The sequence below is a fragment of the Canis aureus genome, chromosome 21 (assembly GCF_053574225.1).
Source record: "Canis aureus isolate CA01 chromosome 21, VMU_Caureus_v.1.0, whole genome shotgun sequence".
NCBI lineage: Eukaryota > Metazoa > Chordata > Mammalia > Carnivora > Canidae > Canis > Canis aureus.
The window spans coordinates 37887085-37907282 of NC_135631.1; the positions used below are offsets into that span (position 1 = coordinate 37887085).

Here is a 20198-nt window from a genome sequence, read left to right on the forward strand (position 1 = left end):
GTTATCAAAGAAATAATACTAAGAGATTTCACTTCAGGTTTTCAAGGAGTTGAAAGACTGTAATCTTTAGTACCTAAGAGAAAACCAAGACCAAGTTTGCTGATGTATATTGATGATGGCCAAGTACTTGGAGATCAATCAATGATTTCATTTTTATTTTCTCCCATACTACAGATCTGTCCTAAAATATAATGATTTCATTGTTGTTGTTTTTGTTGTTGCTTTTAGTTTCTAAGGAATTTTGTTACTGTTCCTTGAGGGGACTAAAAGCACCCTAGGGTTTCACAACACTCAGGCTCCTGAGAATTAGAAAAGATGTTTTTTCTTGCATGAATGAAAATGAGAAACCGCTCTGGATGAAGGCTGACTCGGAAATTGCCATGTAAGAATTTATAGTTATAAATATACAGAAAAGAGAAGTCTGCTTTTCTTAGCCTCATCTGCGGCTTACATTTGACTATGACAATAATAGAGAAAAATGCCCCCAGAAAGAAATGACTCATGTCCTGTTAAGCAATAGGACATCAAGCGGAACGATGAGCATGTTATTTGGGAGGATAGGGGAAATAACATACATCAACTTATATCTTGTTTCCCTAAACCCCAGAAATGATCAGAAGACTATTTGAACATGAATTCCCAATAATTTAGTTCTATTACCAGGAAATGTTTCTCCCCTTCATGTGTGGATGATGATGTCATGTGCGGTGCCATTCAACCTAAAAATAGCATGATCGGCCCAGATCTCAATAACAGACTAAATTTACCTCAAACTACGGCTACTCATCATCGAAAATTGCCCAGAGAATTTTAGCATAGTCTGAGTGATTTAATTAAACCACCTCCAGGAACCTCATTGTCTCTAGAACGTTCTTTCTTTTATTAAGAAATTGTGTAAGAGCACAAGATCTGATTATACATTTGGGTTTTTCCACTTCTTTTCACAGCCCTGATAACAACTGATTAAAAAATCAGACCTACACACTAAATAAATAATTTTAGTTCAATAAAGACTTGACAACACTTTATAATCCATTTTATGAGAGATGATTTGGGCTGAATTTAGTTAAACTGACTGAAGTAAGTAGATAATGGTGTATTTATCTTTGCTGGAAGAGAAACCTAGGTAGCGAGGCTTTCGGCTGCTGCTGAGAAGTTTTAACAAGGAAGCCGCCAGTCACAACGGGCCATTATGTTTCTAATTGCCCTTATTAACAGGAGAAAAAGGAGCAAAAGATTTTCTCCAGAGAATCTTAGACAACCTGCTGTTTCCAAATAAACTAGAAGATATTGGTCAATGCACTCTATTTTACAGTTAAGTTTTATCATCAGAAGAACAATGGTAAGTCAGAAAACTGAGCTAACTAAATGCAGTCAGGCATTTCTTTATGAACAAAATGTGGGTGTTACATCCTTTTCTACTTAAACGAGAAGAACTGGCAAACCAAATGTGTTCCTTGGATATGTTTTGTTATGTACTATTTTGAGGTTTTGTATTTTGTTGATTTGTTTACCTGTAAGAGTTCTGGATCTTAAACATCTACTTATATGATGAACAATAATCAAACTTTGTACAGGTTTTTGTGTTTTGTAAAGGTTATGGCTTCCTGCCCTCCACCTGCATAAACTAGTAGCTCTATTGATGTAAGCAGTGCTTCTCCCTAGAATATCAACACTTAGCATTCTATAGTTGAAATCCCGCTGTTATGTTTAAAAACATTCTCATGCATTTCACATCATATATCAGGAAGATTTCTGCACTTGGCAGAGAAATTTTTCAAATTTTCCAACCTTGAGCAATTTTTGTGTGTGGCATTAGGTTAAAATGTCTTAATATTTCTTCGTGTGTGTGTGTGTGTGTGTGTGTGTTGTTCAAGGTAAAGAGTGAGAGAGTATTTTTTTTTCATTGAATAATTCCTTGGTAGTATTCAATTATCTACATTTTCATATCTTAGACTGTGGTTATTTTTGTTCTTCAGTGCATGTATCATTCACTACATCCGTCATAAATTATCCATTTCAGTTTCATTTATTCTAAATCTCATATTTAAAAGAAAAATATTTTATTGAGTTAAAAGTAACTGGAAAGTATTGACTGCTATCAAGAGAGTTAACAATTTAGGAAGATGAGAAAACGGATTAGTCCAATGATAAAAAATATTTGCACTGGACAGAATTAACAGTTAAAGATGCAAGGAAAACTTTATTCAAGACCATTCCAATAAGGGAGGGAGATGGGACTCAACTTCCCTGGAAAAAAAAGGGGTGGAGCAGGACAACTTTTAAATACTGGGGTAGGCTCAGGGAAAATCTTTAGAGGATTGTGGGGGTGGGGGAAAGGGAAGTTTGGTCAAAATGATTAGGCTGTTCACTTATGTTTGCTAATTGGCAGTTATCTAAGTTAGACTCCTACCCTCCTGCAGAGACTGTAAGATAGGGGTAGTATCTTTTGGTGATTACGTTAATTTTTAAAAAAATTTTTTTAATGATTTTATTTATTTATTCATGAGAGACAGAGAGAGGCAGAGACACAGGCAGAGGGAGAAGCAGGCTCCATGCAGGGAAGCCCAACGTGGGACTCTATCCCGGGTCTCCAGGATCATGCCCTGGACTGAAGGTGGCGCTAAACCACTGAGCCACTGGGCTGTCAAGTGATTATGTTTAGAAGGGATGTCTCCCAACTCCTTAAGGAAGACATTTCTGGGTTGTGGAAGATTTACATCACAGAGGCAGAGAAAGAATTTACAGTTGCAAGTTTGTAAAGCAAAGACTCTAAGAAATGGGAGGCCAGGAACCCTTGGTCAGGAAGAAGACTGTCTAAAGTGTAGCCAAGCTGAGGGAATGGTAAGGCCATCTTGGTCACCATGAAATTACAAAAGTTCCAGATAATCAAATAAGAGATAGTAAACTGATAGTTAACAAGGACTTTTCTAGACAAGCGATGTTGTGAAGCTAGTTAATATTGAGAACAAAGTCAAGTTCAGATGTGCAACTTTAATAAGCAGCCTCCAGAACCAGATGTGAAATCGGCAGTAGTGCATCATCAAGTCACTTCAAGTGTTCTCCTCCTAGTAACTTGGTCAACTGAGTCAATGCTGTTGTTTCAGTCTCTGATTTATCTTGCATTATTTGATTCAATTTGACATAGCTTTAAGACTCCTCTGATTATAGCATGTAGATAGCCAATGTCTATTTTAGATAGTCAAGTTCTGTTTAAACAGCACACGCATTCACACATACAGTTCTGCTTCGTGGGGGATTTATGTCTCCCCATTTTTCCCCTCTCTGATACGTAGTTAAAGCCTAACATTCTGTAGGCAGGGTCTAATTTTTCAGTTTATCGTGCTATTCAATATTGTTACCAGAGGTGAATATAATAACCACAGTCCTCTTTTCCTCTTTAAATTATAATTAAAGAGGACAGTAAATTTTAATATGTTGCCCTTTATTTATTTGGACACTGGATAAAACCCCTTCTTGCTATGGAGTTAGAAGTGTGATCATTATCAGCCTTTAATTAGAAGTGAAGTCATGTGATAGATAAGACTAGAGTCCTGGTCTTATTTTTTTAAAACCTTGGAAGTTAGTAAATATTCAAAAACAAAATGTTAGTCTTGCTCTAGTGTCTGAGTCTTAACCAAGGTTTCTGTGAGTTTCTGGAGGATTATATTCTTAAGATCGTATCTTAGCTTGGATTCTGCTCACCATATTCTTGATCTCACTCACATTTCACTTTCTATAGCTGTTCTCTTCACCTGAACCCAGATGTGGAGCTCAGCGCTACTTCCTTGATCTTTTTAGAAATCTTTCACATAACCCATTGCTGGGTTAAAAGAATTTATTGATGATTTGAGCTGTGTGTGTGTGTGTGTGTGTGTGTGTGTGTGTGTGTGTGAAGAAATTTAAAATACATTAAATACTTTTTGGTCGCATGCCTGTGCAGCAATTGCTGAAGCTCAGGCATAAGTGCTGTGGTGTAAGGGGCCCTGTACTCTGCGCACCTGTTGCGGTGCACTCTCAGACTTCCGCTGCACAGGTGATTCCTGCAGCAGTGCTGTGATGGGCTGCGCAGGTGACAGCAACCCAGAATGGCGCCAACTTCACAAGAGCCCAGCAAGGCTGTCACCGTGCCACCCGGACTGACCTTGTCTAATTTGACAACTCCCCAGATGTACTGTGTCTTGGATAAGGCTGTAGATTCCCTAAGCACTGCAGACCATGTCTGCAGCAAGACATCTAAAGGGAGAGACAGTTGTGAAATCATGTGCAGTGGCTGAGGGTATGCCACAACTCTTGTGTCGCCCAGTGTGAGTGTGAGTGCACATTCCACTGGTGCTGTGTGGTGCAGGCAAGGAGTGCAGAAACACTGTGGAAGTCCATACTTGGCAAGGCCTCCAGGAAGGCAGAGTGGCTGGGCTAGACCTGAACGTATAAATATCTCACTCATTCCTTGACTTCAAACCTCCTGACTCAAAAGCACAAGATCTTTGCATGTGCACCTTCCTTTACACCTGAACTCTGAGCTGCTACACTTTCTATTTAAGAATTTGGAGGGTAATCCAGGAGGAGTCTGGTGTCCTGACCGGTTCCTTAGCCCTGGGAAGACTTTGACAGGGATTTTAAGAAACTGACCTGCTCCCTGACACCCCCTCTGGAAGTGAGAAGGCAGAGTGGAATGACATAAGTTGCACTGGCTCATTTCTCCTTTTCTTTGGAAAACAAAAAAACAGAAAAACCTTATTTTTACAATTACTTTGGCTCCTTGACATTAGTGTGTTTTCCTGGGTTCAATTATCTTCTGCTTCTTCCTTCCTGTCTTTAAATTTATCTTCATTCCTCATGCAGAGCAGTTTAGCTTTCCCTTTTTTTTCATGATTTTCTTTTGTAAAAAAAGGAAAACTTATAGGGCCTTGCTTTCTATAATCATACAAAATTATTCAGGTGTTTTCCTTTATATAAACATTCTCATAAAAAAATCAGTTGCCAGCTATTAAAATAATCATTTCCATCTCTCTACATCATTTTATATCCTAGGGTTATTATGTTCTGGGATGTCATGTTCAACATGCCACAAGGTCACATCAAATTCATTATACCTAAAAGTTAAATTCCAATAGTATACTAATCAATACTATACTAATCAAGAAACATGACTAATAGAGCTCTCTTTCTTAGGGCCAAGAATAAAGATTTAACCCCCTGTTATTTTTTGGATTCTATATGCCATGATCCTTTCTGACATCATATCAGCCTTTGTACTTCAACATACTTTCATAATATTTTACATTTCTCACATTCGTTCATTCATTTATTCATATATTCAGCAAGAGACTGTTAACTTTGTATCAAGATACTATGGAGCTCAAGTGGAGTACAGATCAAGAAAACCAGAAAATAAATAGTAATAATTCATATGGTAAAAAATGCTGATGAAATAAAGTAGGATATTGGATAGAGTGAAGGGAAAGCGGTAGCTATTTTAGATAGCATGGTCAGGCCCTCTGTAAGCATGTGGTATTTGAGGAGATGTGAATGATGAGGAATTAATTATGGAAGTATCTAAGGAAGAATATTCTGGGTAGAGGAAAGGGCAGAGATAAAAACCCTAAAGTGGAATTTGGCTTGATGTATCCAGAGAAAATAACAATGGCAACACAAAACAAATAAAAAATACCACAAAAACCAGTGTGGCTGGTGTAAGAGAACAGAGAAGAGAATGCTAGGACATGAGATCAGAGTGGTGGGCAGGAATGGAATGCCTTGTGGCTCTGCTATGGAGTTTGGATTTTTTGTTAACTTACATGGGAGGGCTTTTTTTTTTTTTTTTTTTTTTAACGGAGTATGATTTTTACCTGACATGTTCTTTCCCTAATCACTCTGCTGCATGGAGATTATATTTTATATTGATTATTTTTATTTTTATGTTGATTATTTTTAAATTTACCTTAAGGAGTCATTTTAAAACAATTGGTATATTCTCTCCAAATTTCCTGTAGGCTAATTCATGATTCTTAAGTACCTACTATGTTCCTGGCACTGGACAAGACCTGGAGATTCAACAGTGATAAGGATGTGGTTCTAAGACCCAAGAACACACAGCCTCATAGAAAAGGTTTTGTTCTGTTTTCGGTAGACAGTATTGTCCACATTCTTTGCATTCTTATTAGAATCAACATGACCTTCCACGAACTTTTTTCTGGATGTTGGATTTATTTTGAGTCCTATGCTATATCTCTATATCCATTTTATACAAAACAAATGGTTAAGAATATAATTGCCAGACAGGGAAAGAAAAATACTATATGATGTCACTTCTATGTGCAATCTAAAACAAAACAAAACAAGCTCAGAGATACAGAAAAGAGACTAATGGTTGTCAAGGCAGGGAGTGGGAGGTGGGCCAAATCACAAAAGAGTCAAAAGGTACAAAGTTTCGATTATAAAATAAGTAAGTCATGAGTCCATAACATACATCATGGGAACTATGGTTAATATTGTTTTGCACGTTTGAAAGTTGCTGAGTAGATCTTAAAAGTTCTTATCACAGGAAAAAAAAATGTCGTTATGTATAGTGATGGATATTAACTGGACTTGTCTTGATCATTTCACAATATATACAAGTATCAAAATCATTTTGTTGCACATATGAAACTAATATAATGTCAATCATACCTCTATTAAAATCTCCAGTTAAAATAAATAATTTGCATTTTCATCATATTCTTGACATTTGTTTTCAGTTTCATAAGTCTTCCAAGTTCTTTTTAGTAGGAAAACTGCATTCATAGTAGAAAATTGAAAAAATAACAGCACCTATATAGAACTTTTTCTCTTTAGCATGGTATTCCAAGTTAACTCAAGGTTGAAAATATATTAAGTGGGATGCCTGGGTGGCTCAGCAGTTGAGCATCTGCCTTCGGCTCAGGGCGTGATCCCATGGTCCCTGGATCAAGTCCCACATTGGGCTCCCTGCATGGAGCCTGCTTCTCACTCTGCCTATGTCTCTGCCTCTCTCTGTGTGTTTCTCATGAATAAATAAATAAAATCTTAAAAAAGAAAGAAAAGAAAGAAAGAAAGAAAGAAAGAAAGAAAGAAAGAAAGAGAAAAGAAGAAAGAAAGGAAAGAAAGAAGGAAGGAAGGAAGGAAGGAAGGAAGGAAGGAAGGAAGGAAGGAAGGAAGGAAGAAAAGAAAGAAAGAAAGAAAGAAAGAAAGAAAGAAAGAAAGAAAGAAAGAGAAAGAAAGAAAGAAAGAAGAAAGAAAGAAAGAAAGAAAGAAAGAAGAAAGAAAGAAAGAAAGAAAGAAAGAAAGAAAGAAAGAAAGAAAGAAAGAAAAAGAAAAGAAAAATTAAGTAACTAGGAAATTATCTATAATGCTCTAGCACAGAGTTTCGTGTTGGGTCATTTCCCTCCCCTCCCAATATTGAACTGCAAAAGTGCAAAGTCCAATTGCCACACAGACAAAGCCTGATTATTTGTGGATGTTTTTTGACCTTGAAGAGCTGGGTGATGAAGAGGAGGGAATTCTTTGAACAGAACACGGAAAGAAGCCAAAACCTGAAGGCAGCACCAGTTTTCTGTTGAGGTTGAATCCTAGTAGGCATGGAACTGGGACTTTCTCTGCACTTTTGACCATTTGTCTTGTCTCCTCTCTTCTCTTTTCAGTGGACTTTTTTACATTTTAAGGATTTTTCTTAGTCTGTTTATCTCATAATCTCTTATTCCTTTTATTTTATCTGTATTACCCCCTCCCATTTTCTTATCTCTTTTTCCCATTGTTCAAGAGATATTTGCATTTAATAAGAGTTACTAAAGGACCCTGTCTGTGAAAATCTGTTTTGAAGTTGGAGGAAAAGGCAAGGCAGCTTTCTGAACTTTCCTTCCCCTCAGAGCAAGATTGTTACTTAATTAATTTCTTCTTTCAAAAGAACTAGCATTTTGACTATAGGACCTTTTGGAAACAATTGTGCCTTGTGTCTTAGAGATCCAGCTTTATTGTAGACCAAGTGCTGGGTAATGAAAATACCTTAGAACTTCTCTCACCTTTGTGAAAAGAACTGTTGTTCATTGATGATAAAGTTAGCCAAAGCGTGGTTACAAAAATCTCTCAGATTTCATAAGGAATATGTGCTCTTTACATTCCTACAACAATATGTATATCAAGGAATTATTTTGGGCAAAGCCTAGATGCCAGAAATACAAAGCTCACTGAGATATGAGGATATGAAAAAACAACGAACTATGTGATCCCCAGTCCCCACTACCTACTGGTGGAGAAAGATGAGAAAATCAACCATTTTATTATAAACGATAAGAGCTGTAACATTTGAGCCAAGGTTATAGAAGTATAGCCATGGCTTCCTGCTAAGAATGATGGTCAGGGGACACTTTCAAGCAGGGTAATACTAAGGTGAGTCACAGAAGACAGAATTTAACTGGGAAAAGGAAATGAGAAGCAGGCTCCAGACAAAGGAAACAGCATACACAAAAACCAAGAGTCAAGGGACTGTGGTAGAGTTTGAGCATGAAGAAAAGTCTGAGCACAAAAGCTGTATGTGGGAAAGGAGATGCACTGGGAGAGATGAGATCATGGCAGGTCATGGCAGGTCATGGCAGACCTAGTATACTTTCTCACTTGAGCAAACAGAATAGGACCAGAGGAGTTCTGGAAGAGGAAATGAAGCTGCATTTGTTGAATATTCACCATGGTAGTAGGAGATAGGGTGGATTGGAAGGGACAAAGTAGAGGCAAAAAGAACAATTGGGAAACAATTACAAAATTCCAGTTAAGAAATGAGATTTTAGCAACAATCACAGGAATGGAAAGGAGAGGAATTATATGTGAGGTGATTAAAGAATGGAATAAAGGACTTCTTGGATAATCAGAAGGAGGAAGATTCATGGTAACTCTCATTCAAGTTTGAGAATCTGGCAGCTGCAATGCTGATCGCTAGGACAGAATAAGTCAATGGAAAACCTGTTGGAGGGTAAAGACTGTGATGCAGCTTCAGCCATGTTGAAATTTAGGCAACAGGTACTGCCTGTAAGGCCAAAAAAATCGATGAAAACAACAATTAACATGGTTCTCTTAAGCGTATACAGAGTCAAAAAAGTATAGTGACTCGTGAAAACATCACTCTTTCCTTCTATAGAAAGACATTTTTAGTTTGAAAAATCATTTATGTTTACCACTACTCCCCCAAGTTTACTCTCTCCTCTGAAGAAATATCACACTTACAGACACTATATCCTCATGTTCCACAAACACTTTATTATGAATCCGTTAGGGTATATACTTGCAAATATTTTGTTTCACTCTGTTTTACCCCTTAGGCAATGTCATGCACATATTCCAGCAAACAGTGTAGTAAGTAAGCAAGAACAGAATAGCAATGGCTGCCAGTTACCAGATCTGTGGATTTCTCCTTGTCTGTGTCTCTCACTCGTGTCCTTCCTTCACTCTGCCCAGCATTGCTGTCCCCAAATCAGATCCCAATCATCCCCAGCCTGGAGGTCTTAAGTACAAACAACACAAACTGATGCTGCTTCTTTTGTGCAGAAAATGAATTTTTTGAAAGGCTTTGGGAAGCTTACAGAATCATGAGGAAGGAAGGGAAAGAAAGAAAAAGAAGAAAAGAAAGAAGAAAGAAAGAAAGAAAGAAAGAAAGAAAGAAAGAAAGAAAGAAAGAAAGAAAGAAAGAAAGAAAAGAAAGAAAGGAAAAGAAAGAAAGGAAAAGAAAGAAAGGAAAAGAAAGAAAGAAAGAGAAAGAAAAAGAAGAAAGAAAGAAGAAAGAAAGAAAGAAAGAAAGAAAGAAAGAAAGAAAGAAAGAAAGGAAAAAGAAAAAGAAAAAACAGGCTTGGGAAAATAAGAAGAAATGAAGAGAGTTTTCCAAGCCAGAATCTCATCAGGATCATCCCCCATCCCAGCAAAGCTGCTGCTCTCTCTGGCCAAACTGCCATGGTCACCCCGAGAACTAGCTGGGGCCACCTCTTCCACCACTAGAAAAAAAAAATTCACTGTTGCTGCTGTTTTGCATCACTAACTCCAGATTCAGAATTTCAGGTGTTTGTGTCTGATTGTCCAAATCTGAATTGAAAACAGGTTCATGCCCTGGTTTTCAAGTTTCTAGAGAAGTGAAGTATCTGGGCTTTTCAACTTCTTTTTTTCTTTTTAAAGATTATTTATTTATTTGACAGAAAGAGAGAGAGAACACACAAGCAGGGGAGAGGGGCAGAGGAAAAGGGAGAAGCAGGCTCCCCCCTGAGCAGGGACCCCAGGATCATGACCTGAGCTGAAGGCAGACACTTAACTGACTGAGCCACCAAGCACCCTGGGCTTTTCAACTTCTATAGTTGGACATAGCACCCACCTCCCACTACGACTGGTGCTATGGAGACTAATAAAGGAAAATATAGGAAATAAAATATAGGAAAGAGGATTAGAATCAGGGAAGCAACAGAAATTCAGGTGTCTCCTTGAATAATCAACTTATTATCCCCTTGTTCTAGTCATTTTTCTGTTTTATTCTAAGCACTGTTCTGGGTATGTGCTATACTAACAGTATAGACATATATAGTAAGGGTACAGATATCCAGAATGCAAGTACCTGATTAAGTTTCCCCCAAATATATCTATTATGTGGTTCCCTCTTCCCACCCTTTTGTTTGGACACTGCAATAGTTTCTAATTACTTAAGCCTCTACAACCCACTATTCAAAAAACATTCCATCAGGGGCACCTGGCTGGCTCAGTGGAGAGAGTATGTTCCTCTTGATCTCAGGGTCATGAGTTTGAGCCCCACATTGGGGGCTGAGTTTACTTTTTAAAAAATCCATCAATTGACCTACATTACATAATATGGTCTTTCCTTTATTATTTTCTAACGTAAATTCTCTTCTCTAAACAGATAAATATCTTATAATGTGTACATATATCACTGTGTTCATTCTCTGCAAAACTACACCTTTCCCACCTACTTCTCCCTAAGCCATGCCTGAACTTATCTTATTTTCTCCCCAAGTACTGCCCTACTTCCATTCTTTGCTTCCTTCGTGATTCTACTTGAAAGTCAATGAGGTCTTTAAGCTATCAAAAATTAAAGACATACTTACTTTGAAATTATACATTTACGTATACTAAGTCATACCTGCACCTTCGTTCATAAGCACTCTTTATGGATCTATTTCCATTTTTACATTAGATGTTTTCTCTAAGTAGATCATAAATTATGCAGAGACAAAGATCTTATCTGTTAGTGTATCCCCTCAGCCATAGCTAGCAGGTTAAATACAGAGTCTACACCATGTATCTGCACAACAGCTGGGCAGATGTCTGACCAGTTTTAATTCTCACCACGCACTTTCAAAGAATTTATGGTCTTGGAGCCCATTCTCCTGAGACTTAATTTGTTTCATTCTCTTCCACAGTCTCTAACTCCAGGTAAATCCTATTCATCATTTCACAAATGTACAAACTTTATATCATAGTAGGAACCAGGCAAGGATGACTAAGCACAAATTCACTGTCATTCTTAGAAATCACCTGAAGCTGATGCCCAGATGATGCTAGTAGTGTCATCTTCATGGAGAAGGGTGGCATTATTATAAATTGAAAGAGTAAATTCCTGTACTACACCATATGATCTTTTCATGCTTTTTTAAAATTAAAGCAAAAGAAATGAAACCCATTTAAGAATCTGATTATTTTGTCATTGTCACAGAATGACATATTAATTGGGTAGTAAATTTGCAAAATGCCCTTATGAATGCAAACAAAATGTGTCTTTTGTGAATTAAGTAAAAAACAGATGCCTATTTCTCACACAAAGTTCCTTTCCGATGCTGTCAGGGCAATACTTTTTGAGGGAGTGAGTTTTGGCAGATGGCATTACAATTCAAATAAAATGAAATAGACTTCCAAGTACATCCATATTTTCTTGTCATATGAATGCCAGAAGAATTTTTGGTTTCTAATGTTTCTGAGTGTCCTCATAAATATAACCTGTGTTACTGCATAAATACTGATGATTACATTATGACTAATGTTAGCTGAGGTACTGTATGCTGATATCTTTCTGTACAATCAAAGCAGATATTCACTATATATATTGCAGAACAAGGAAATGCAATACACAAGGATTTAAAAATACTGAATTTAGACTCTTAATGAAGAACAGTGTAGAAATTATTTCAGAGTTCTGGGGCATTTTTCATAAAGGGGGGAATGCACAAGTGGCCAGATCTTTTCTCTGGGTGTGGCTCTCCACATTTTCTTACCAATATTTAGGACATTGGGAATTCTAAGAAAGGGCAGTCCATATAGGAGTCGTCTCTTCAAAGGGATTCCAGCACCACTACTTCCCACTCTCATCAAAAATAATCCTAGTTGTAACATTAGGCAAATGATTTAACTGCTTAGAGCAGTAAAATAATATCCCCCTTCATATAGAGTTTCTACGAGGATCAAATGAGATGATTCATGTAAAGTAGTCAGCACAGTGCCTGCTACAGAGTATCAATTATAGCTGATTTTAATATTTCTATGGTGCTAAATGACTAAGGTGAGGCAGCAAAGGATATAATTTTGACCATGAAAAATTTAAAAGATAATCTCCTGGATAGGTTGGGATAGGAACATAAATAGCATTTATTGAGATTTTTTTTCCAATATAAAATTCAATAAGAGTTGCCAGGCAAATACTGACTCATCTTATAACAGAGCTCTAAGGAAATTCTCCTTAAAGCATCTACTGTCCGCTCCAATCCCTCCTATAAATGGCCATGCCCATTCCTTCATTTGAACACCTGTGCATACTTCTACTATGACATTTCCCAACTTACAGAATTTCTCCTGCTCAGATATCTCCCCACAACTAGATTTTATTGTGCTTCATTTACTGCACTTCAAAGATACTGAGTTTTTGTGGGATTTCTGGGTTTTGGGGTTTTTTTGTTTTACAAATTGAAGATTTGTGCACCCTTGCATTGAGCAAGTCTATTGATACTGTTTTTCAAACAGCATGTGCTCAGTTTGTGTTTCTGCATCGTATTTTGGTAATTCTCGCAGTATTTCAAACTTTCTCATTATTATTAATTGTTATGGTGATCTATGATCAGTAATTATGACTGGGATGATGATTAGACATAATGCTATTTCACATTTAATAGGCTACAGTATAGTGTGATGCAACTTTTTTTATAAAGATTTTATTTATTCATGAGAGACAGAGAGAGAGAGAGAGAGGGCGGCAGAGACACAGGCAGAGGGAGAAGCAGGATCCATACAGGGAGCCTGACGTGGGACTCGATCCCGGGTCTCCAGGATCAGGCCCTGGGCTGAAGGCGGCACTAAACCCCTGAGCCTCCAGGGCTGCCCAACGCAGAAAATTTTTAATCTCTAGCTCTTTGCACAGTATTCATTAAACCTTGCACAAATGAGTAATGAATTTTGTAATGTTCAAATACAGAATAACCAGTGAATAAAATACAATAAAAGCATCAATCCATATTTCTTTCCACTATGGTAAATATAAAGCCCAACAGAAGAAATGGAAATGAGCCCAATGGCATCTGAAAATTTCTTACATTTCTATGATTTTCTTAAATATCTTCAATGATTTGTATGTATTTTGCTGAAATCATGTGATAGTGGGCACTTTCACTTACAATAAATTCTATGCCTAATAAGAGTTGAAATATTTTGCCCCTAGAAAGAATTTGAGAGAAATATGGGATCTGTTTCAATAAAAGATGGTGTCTAGGTCTCAAATATAAAAGAATAAATTTGAAAATGTACAATGGTTTATCATTTGCAAAATTAAACTAAGAAAACGTAAAAATCTTGCACAGTATTATTTCATCCTTGTTATTGTAAAATGTAAACAATAATAGTATTAGTCTGGTTGCTAAAAGCACACAATATAAAGGGAAAATAAAAATTACGAAAAAAATCTGTGTTACCAAAACCAATGTGATTAAAACTCTAATACCTATTTTTTATATTCTTTACTAAAACATTTTCTTTAATCCTAACAATTGTGCTAGGGCAATGACAAGGTAGAATGTTAGCATTATGATACATGCCCAATATCAACTCTTTTTTCTACCTTTCCACTCCCACCCAGCACATCTGGAAATATTTGAAATCTGGGGCAAATACTCTCTCCACAAGAACACCTAACTAAAAATTGAATCAACTTTGGGAAAAAATTAATAGAATAAAAAAATAACACGAAATAATATAACATAACACAACTAAGGTATCAATATCATAATTTATGAACTAAAAAAACTATTTTATTTTCTTCAAAAGGGAATAAACACTGAAATCTCTTCATGCAGAAATAAGCACTATTGCTATTTTGATACATTTTCTTGTTTTCTTTAAAAAAAAAACTCTGAGCACTTGAACTCATGCATTTTCTTAAAGAAACTATTTTAAATATGCTTGTCATTTTGCTTTTTTTCAACAAAAGCCAGAGCGTGATATCTCTGGAAAGAGTCACTTATATATATATATTAAATAGAACATTATAATCAGACATAACTGTATTTGTTTTCAGATGGTTCTCCCTTTGTACCCCAGTCACATCCCTTTGTACCAGACTATCTTCTTTCTAATCCAGGCCACTTTTCCCCTTGCTGAAGCTCCACTGCCAAATGTTAGTCTTCTAATTCTGAAGTCTTGAAACCAAGTTTGCACAGTAAGAAAAGAATAAAAGGGACCTGCCTATTTAATTTCCCACCATTTCCGTACCCACTATTATCAGCTTTTTTCTATATTTCACATAATTTCAGGAAGTCTTCTTCCAATAAGTATGGAGGCAGAACTGATGATTTTTACCTACCCTAAACTCCAAGTGTAGGCCGTGGGCTCCCTCGGCACTCAGTACTCTATCGGGTCCTACTATTGCTGCTACATAATTCCTACTGACAGTGAAGATGGTGATGGTGATGATGGTGATGATGACAGAGCAGAAACAGCAAAAGTAGTAGTCGCAGTGGTGCCTCACATTTGTTGAGCACCAAGCATGTCAGACACTCTACATTTCTATTCCTTTTAACACGGTGCAGGATAAGAAAAAAAAAAGCTGAAGCTTATCCAAGAAAACCCAACATTCAAATCAGGTTTGTCTGATGCCAAAACCTATATAGTATTTCTGTCAAATATATCTACTTAAATGCTTAACTTGATTTTGACTTAATGCTATTACAGCAGGGTTGGTATTTGCAAACTGCAGCTCATATGTAAGAAAATTTTATATACTTTAATTTTATATAACTAATCATTTACTTTGGAGCCTTGGTTACTTTGATGGTGGATAAGAAAATTTGAACCTGCCAACTAAGGACTTTTTTCTGCCATTTTTAGTTTAAAACAGCCTTATTGAGGGTAAGGAAGGGAAGAGGGCAATAGCCTGCCAATATTAAGGCTCAAATTCTCTACCAGATTTTTTTCCCCAGTAGGTCTCTTCTCTCCTCTCATCTAAGATGGAACCATGTAGTAGGTGAGCAGGTAACCCTATGACAACGAGGGTCAGCCAGCTGTTCTTGGTCTTTGCTGGTCCCTGCTGCAGAATGGCTTATATCTGCCCAAGCTATGGTTCTGGCCCTGTTCTAGAGTTGTAAGGACTCCATACCCTGAGTCCTGGCTCCCAGGGCTTTACACCTCCAGGTCCTACTCCCACCCAAGGCAAATGGAAGTCAGACACCAATTCTTAACTCTTCCTCTTTAGATCCGCCTTTAAGCAGGCCTACATTTCCTAAAATAAGCCAGTGCTTAAAAAGAGGGAGAGTCACCCAGGGAGAACTATGAAAAAGAAAGGTGTGTTAATATGTTTTTAAGATTATTGTTGTTGATTATACTTCCACTCTGGACTAAATGTCTTGTGTGTATCAGAGTTGATTCTGAAAATGCTAACTTAAAGAAGACTCTGAGACTAAGTTGAAAATGTAGCCTAAGACCTTGACCCTATTATCATATCAATTAATACTTTAGCTAGTGGATGTTCTGTGTACAAATCAATATTCTCAATTCTTTTTGCCTCAAAAGGCCATTAGAGACCAAAATTTATTGATTGCCTCTATTTCACCATGTGGCCCTCCAGAATGGTCCATGTGCTTTGTCTGTACAGTGCCACTGCTATTGAAAAGTTTGACTTTTTACACGTTGAGTCTTGCAAAGTTGCTGAATCCCACATCATATCATACTGTCACTGTTTGTATGATTTACACACAGTCCAGTTGTTACCACAGGTACCAATCACAGCTCCACTTGAGCCTTTAACATTTCCTGAAAGCCTGGCATGTAAGTTAGACACGCCTGCAGGGCAGCCTAATTTGCGGGACTGACTGGCTCTTGACATGCCAGGTAACCCAAGCTCCGACGGACTCTGACAGCTTTATATGAGTAATATTTTTCACTGGGGAGAAGCGCTTTCCAAGATTTTCCCAGTGTTTCAGGCATTGGGATACTTTGCAGACACATCCAACGTCATGTTTTCTATTCCAGGCCTTTTCCTGTGGCTGGCGTTAAAACCCAACCCTCAGCTTGCTTTTTATGTTTCTCTGTTTCCTTCCACCATTACGCAAAGCAGTAATGCAGTATCTGTTGATTCCAAATCCTCTAATTTTTTTAATATTATTGTATCAGACCTCACTACCTTATTTTTTAAATTTTATCAAAAGGATTTTGGGAGATCCCTGGGTGGCTCAGCGGTTTAGCGCTTGCCTTCAGCCTGGGGTGTGATCCTGGAGACCCAGGATCGAGTCCTGCATCGGGCTCCCTGCATGGAGCCTGCTTCTCCCTCTGCCTGTGTCTGCCTCTCTCTGTCTGTGTCTTTCATGAATAAATAAATAAAATATTTAAAAAAAAAGAGGATTTTGTGTTTTGTGAGGATGAGATTTCATTTGCCTATCCCTATGTCTAATCCAGTCCTCTGAGAACACTGCAGAGATGGGATAGAGCTAAATAGATAAACATTCATGTCCCTCAGTGGCCAGAACATTGGGGAAAGTGTCCTGCCCTCTTCTGTACTAGGAGCTTACTAATGACCTTCCATTCTGTTTGTATGTGGATCAGGAAATTCAGGATTTGTATTAAAATTGCACCACTTCCCCCTTTTAGCAAAACCCTATGTTTGAAGTGAATGCTCATATGTGAAGGCAGTGCCAGCACAGTCTCTAGTCATAGACGCTTTGTTGTTTCTTTACATTGGCTGGTATTATGATTCAAGATCAAGTATAACCTAACTGGAGGTGTATTTGTAACATGTATTCCATTCACTCACCTCAAATTTAAGATGCTTATGTCAGGGCACCTGGGTGACTCAGTCATTTAAGCATCTGACTCTTGATCTCAGCTACGGTCTTGATCCCAGGGCCATGGGTTCTAGCCCTGCATTGGGCTCCACACTTGGCATGGAGCCTACTTTACAAAAAAAGAAAAAAAATGATGATTATGTCCTGTCAAGTCACCATTCACTACACTAAAGTACCAAGATGGGGGGGCAGGGTGTTGGAGGTTGTGATTCTATATCTCTGCTTAGGGATCTAGCTAAAATAATCTGGACAGGAAATTATTTTGGAAGAGAACATTTGGGCAAGCCCCCACACACATCTGGCTTTATAAATATAATTTAATGTCTATATGCAGACATTTCTGTCATTAAATTTTAATAGGCAGCAGTAGTGGCTTAGATTAATACCAGGTAGGGAATCAGAACTCTCATTGTTCCAGTTACACTCTGAATATTAACCTCCTCCTTTCATGCTATGGGAAAAGCAGTTCCCTGCCTTATCAATCCACTCTTACTACCTTTGACGCTCTGTGATCTATCTGTGACAAGTACTGCTGAGAAGTACATAATTTCTCTACCTGGAACAAATATAAAACTGAGCACTGTGAGCTTGGTCAGTCTGCCTGTTCTGCTCATGTTTAAAAACATTCCACAACACAGATGGAAAATATGGAAACTACCCTCTTTTCCTTCCTCTCCCCAGATAATGTTGACAATTAGTATTTTTATTGATTTTTCTTAAGTGTCCTTTTCAAAAATGTATGAACAAATGTTTCTTTGTTCTGGAAGAAAAATCACCAAGCTCAGTAGAGCAGATGAAGTAGAGACTCTATGGCAACGCAATATCACCCCAATTTGACAGATGTCCATCTTGCTTATCCATAAAGCATGCAAGTCTCTTAGGATCCATGAGTGTCATGGCAAAAGCGGCATTGATGCTACCATTTAATGGCACATCAAACTGCCACAGTGCTTCTTGCACCCAGTTTTGGTAGGAGGTGCATCAGACAACAGCATCACAGAGACCTAGCTCATCCTTCTGACATTAGTTAGCAACCCCAGGTCTGTGCTCAGTCTGATCCATTTCACTGGTCTAAGTGGCATTTTAATTAAACAATGCTCTGAGGCTGCATATTAAGTAGAAAATGAAATTAGGGCATATTCCTAAGTAGAATTCAGCTCATCTAATATAATAAACATAAGTAAATTTTAAATTTCATTTTTCCAAGTCCTTAACTGTATCGATGTTCAATATTTAGTTGTCCCCGGAGATTTTAAATAGAACTTTCTTGTATATATCAAATTCATTCCATTTAAAAAGACTGTTCCACTAGAAAAAATGACATCTGTTGTGTGAATTCACCCCAAAATACCCAATTGACAAGTGTGTTGCTGACTTACTGCATTAGGATTATTTAAATCAATCGTAATGAATTATACCCATGAAACGTAACAACCTGTGATTCCAAGTTCTTCAAAAATTACCTGAGGGTTTAGGTAGAATAAAATATACATGCATTTCTCCTGGTAGCATGTATCATAAAATATAATGAATTAATAATTAGTGAAAGTATTTGTTTAAAGGCTGGCTTTGCCTGATTTCCATCAGTTCCATGGATATTGAAACTCCCTCCTGTACCCTCCTACCCTAACCCACTGCTTCCCCTTAAGTAGATGAGCAATAAATATTTCTTGAATAAAAAGGGGGCTCAGAATATGTTATATTATGAGAATACATTAGGGAGTGCCATCAGTGATTAATTGCAAATTTCACTTAGACTAATATATCCAGATCTCATCAAGAACACATTGAAGTACAAAACCATAGAATATCCTATTGAAAGCCAAACTTTTCAGGGGCCTAAAGAGAAAACAGCAACCACAACCACCACCAAAACCATGATAAAAGGCAGCCGTTTTGCTCGGCTATTTTTTTTTTCTAAATCTTTAAAATCTTCATTGATAAAGTAAAGGGGAGAATTAAAGCAACATTTTGACTTTTTTTTCTTTCTCATAACCTATCCTGGTCTTCATCTTGACTCTCTGGAAAATGATGACTAAACAATTCTTGAAGCCTCCATTGTTTATCAGTGTTCACTCTGAGTCAACAATTAAATTATTGAGACTGGTCTAGCCAGGGAGAGCATGCCACGAGCTGCTTAGCTCCTCACCTTCCACCTGTCTGCACTCCCCCGTTGGAACTGCGTAATCCGTTGAGCAACCCTTACTGCAGACTGATCTTCCTGTAGGGGAAAATATGACAACTAAGGAGGAAGAGAGCTATCTCTCTCCAGCCTCCTACTCTGGACCTGACCTCTCCCCTGAGCCTATAAGCCCTATAGGCCAAGATCCATGTATTACCTCATCTGTGAATAAGACCTTGCATCCTGAAGCCAAAATGCCATCTCTGGTCCCACAAAGGTGGCAATACTCTGATAGACCCTCCTTGAAGAAACACCTGCTGGGAGTTACCAGGCTTTTGTAACTTTCCTACTGCAATAACTTTACACTTTACATTCCATAGAAAGCCAAGTGCCCGTTGTCTACATTAGTTCTGAGATTCTGGTAACCTAGAAGAGCAGATCTCATAATGAATGGAATCCACCTCTTCAGCCTCCATAATACCCCAAGAACCTTTTGGCCTCCTAAGGCCACTGTCATCTTGAGAATGATTATCAGTGGGGGAGAATTTCATCAAACCTATCCTTTCTTTAAAAAAAAAAAAAAAAACAACTGTCCTTTCTGGAGACCTGGGCCTCCCCTCTGAATTAGTACATTCTAGTCTGTCCTTAGGTCTAAATCACTACAATTAATATTTGCCCCACCCCATCCTCTTAAAACTTTGTTATTACAGCGTTTTGTTTCAAGAGGATCCTAAACTTAAAAAAAAAAAAAAAAAAAAAAA

At 37.6% G+C, this 20198-nt stretch overlaps 1 protein-coding gene and 1 pseudogene across 13 annotated transcripts in view; both read left to right on the forward strand.

Moving 5' to 3' along the window:
- The window catches only part of MAGI2 (membrane associated guanylate kinase, WW and PDZ domain containing 2), a 1325593-nt gene that overhangs the window by 962820 nt on the left and 342575 nt on the right, over nucleotides 1–20198 (forward strand). The window lies entirely within an intron of this gene.
- LOC144293125 (protein Wnt-2b-B-like) lies at nucleotides 3932–4420 on the forward strand (annotated as a pseudogene).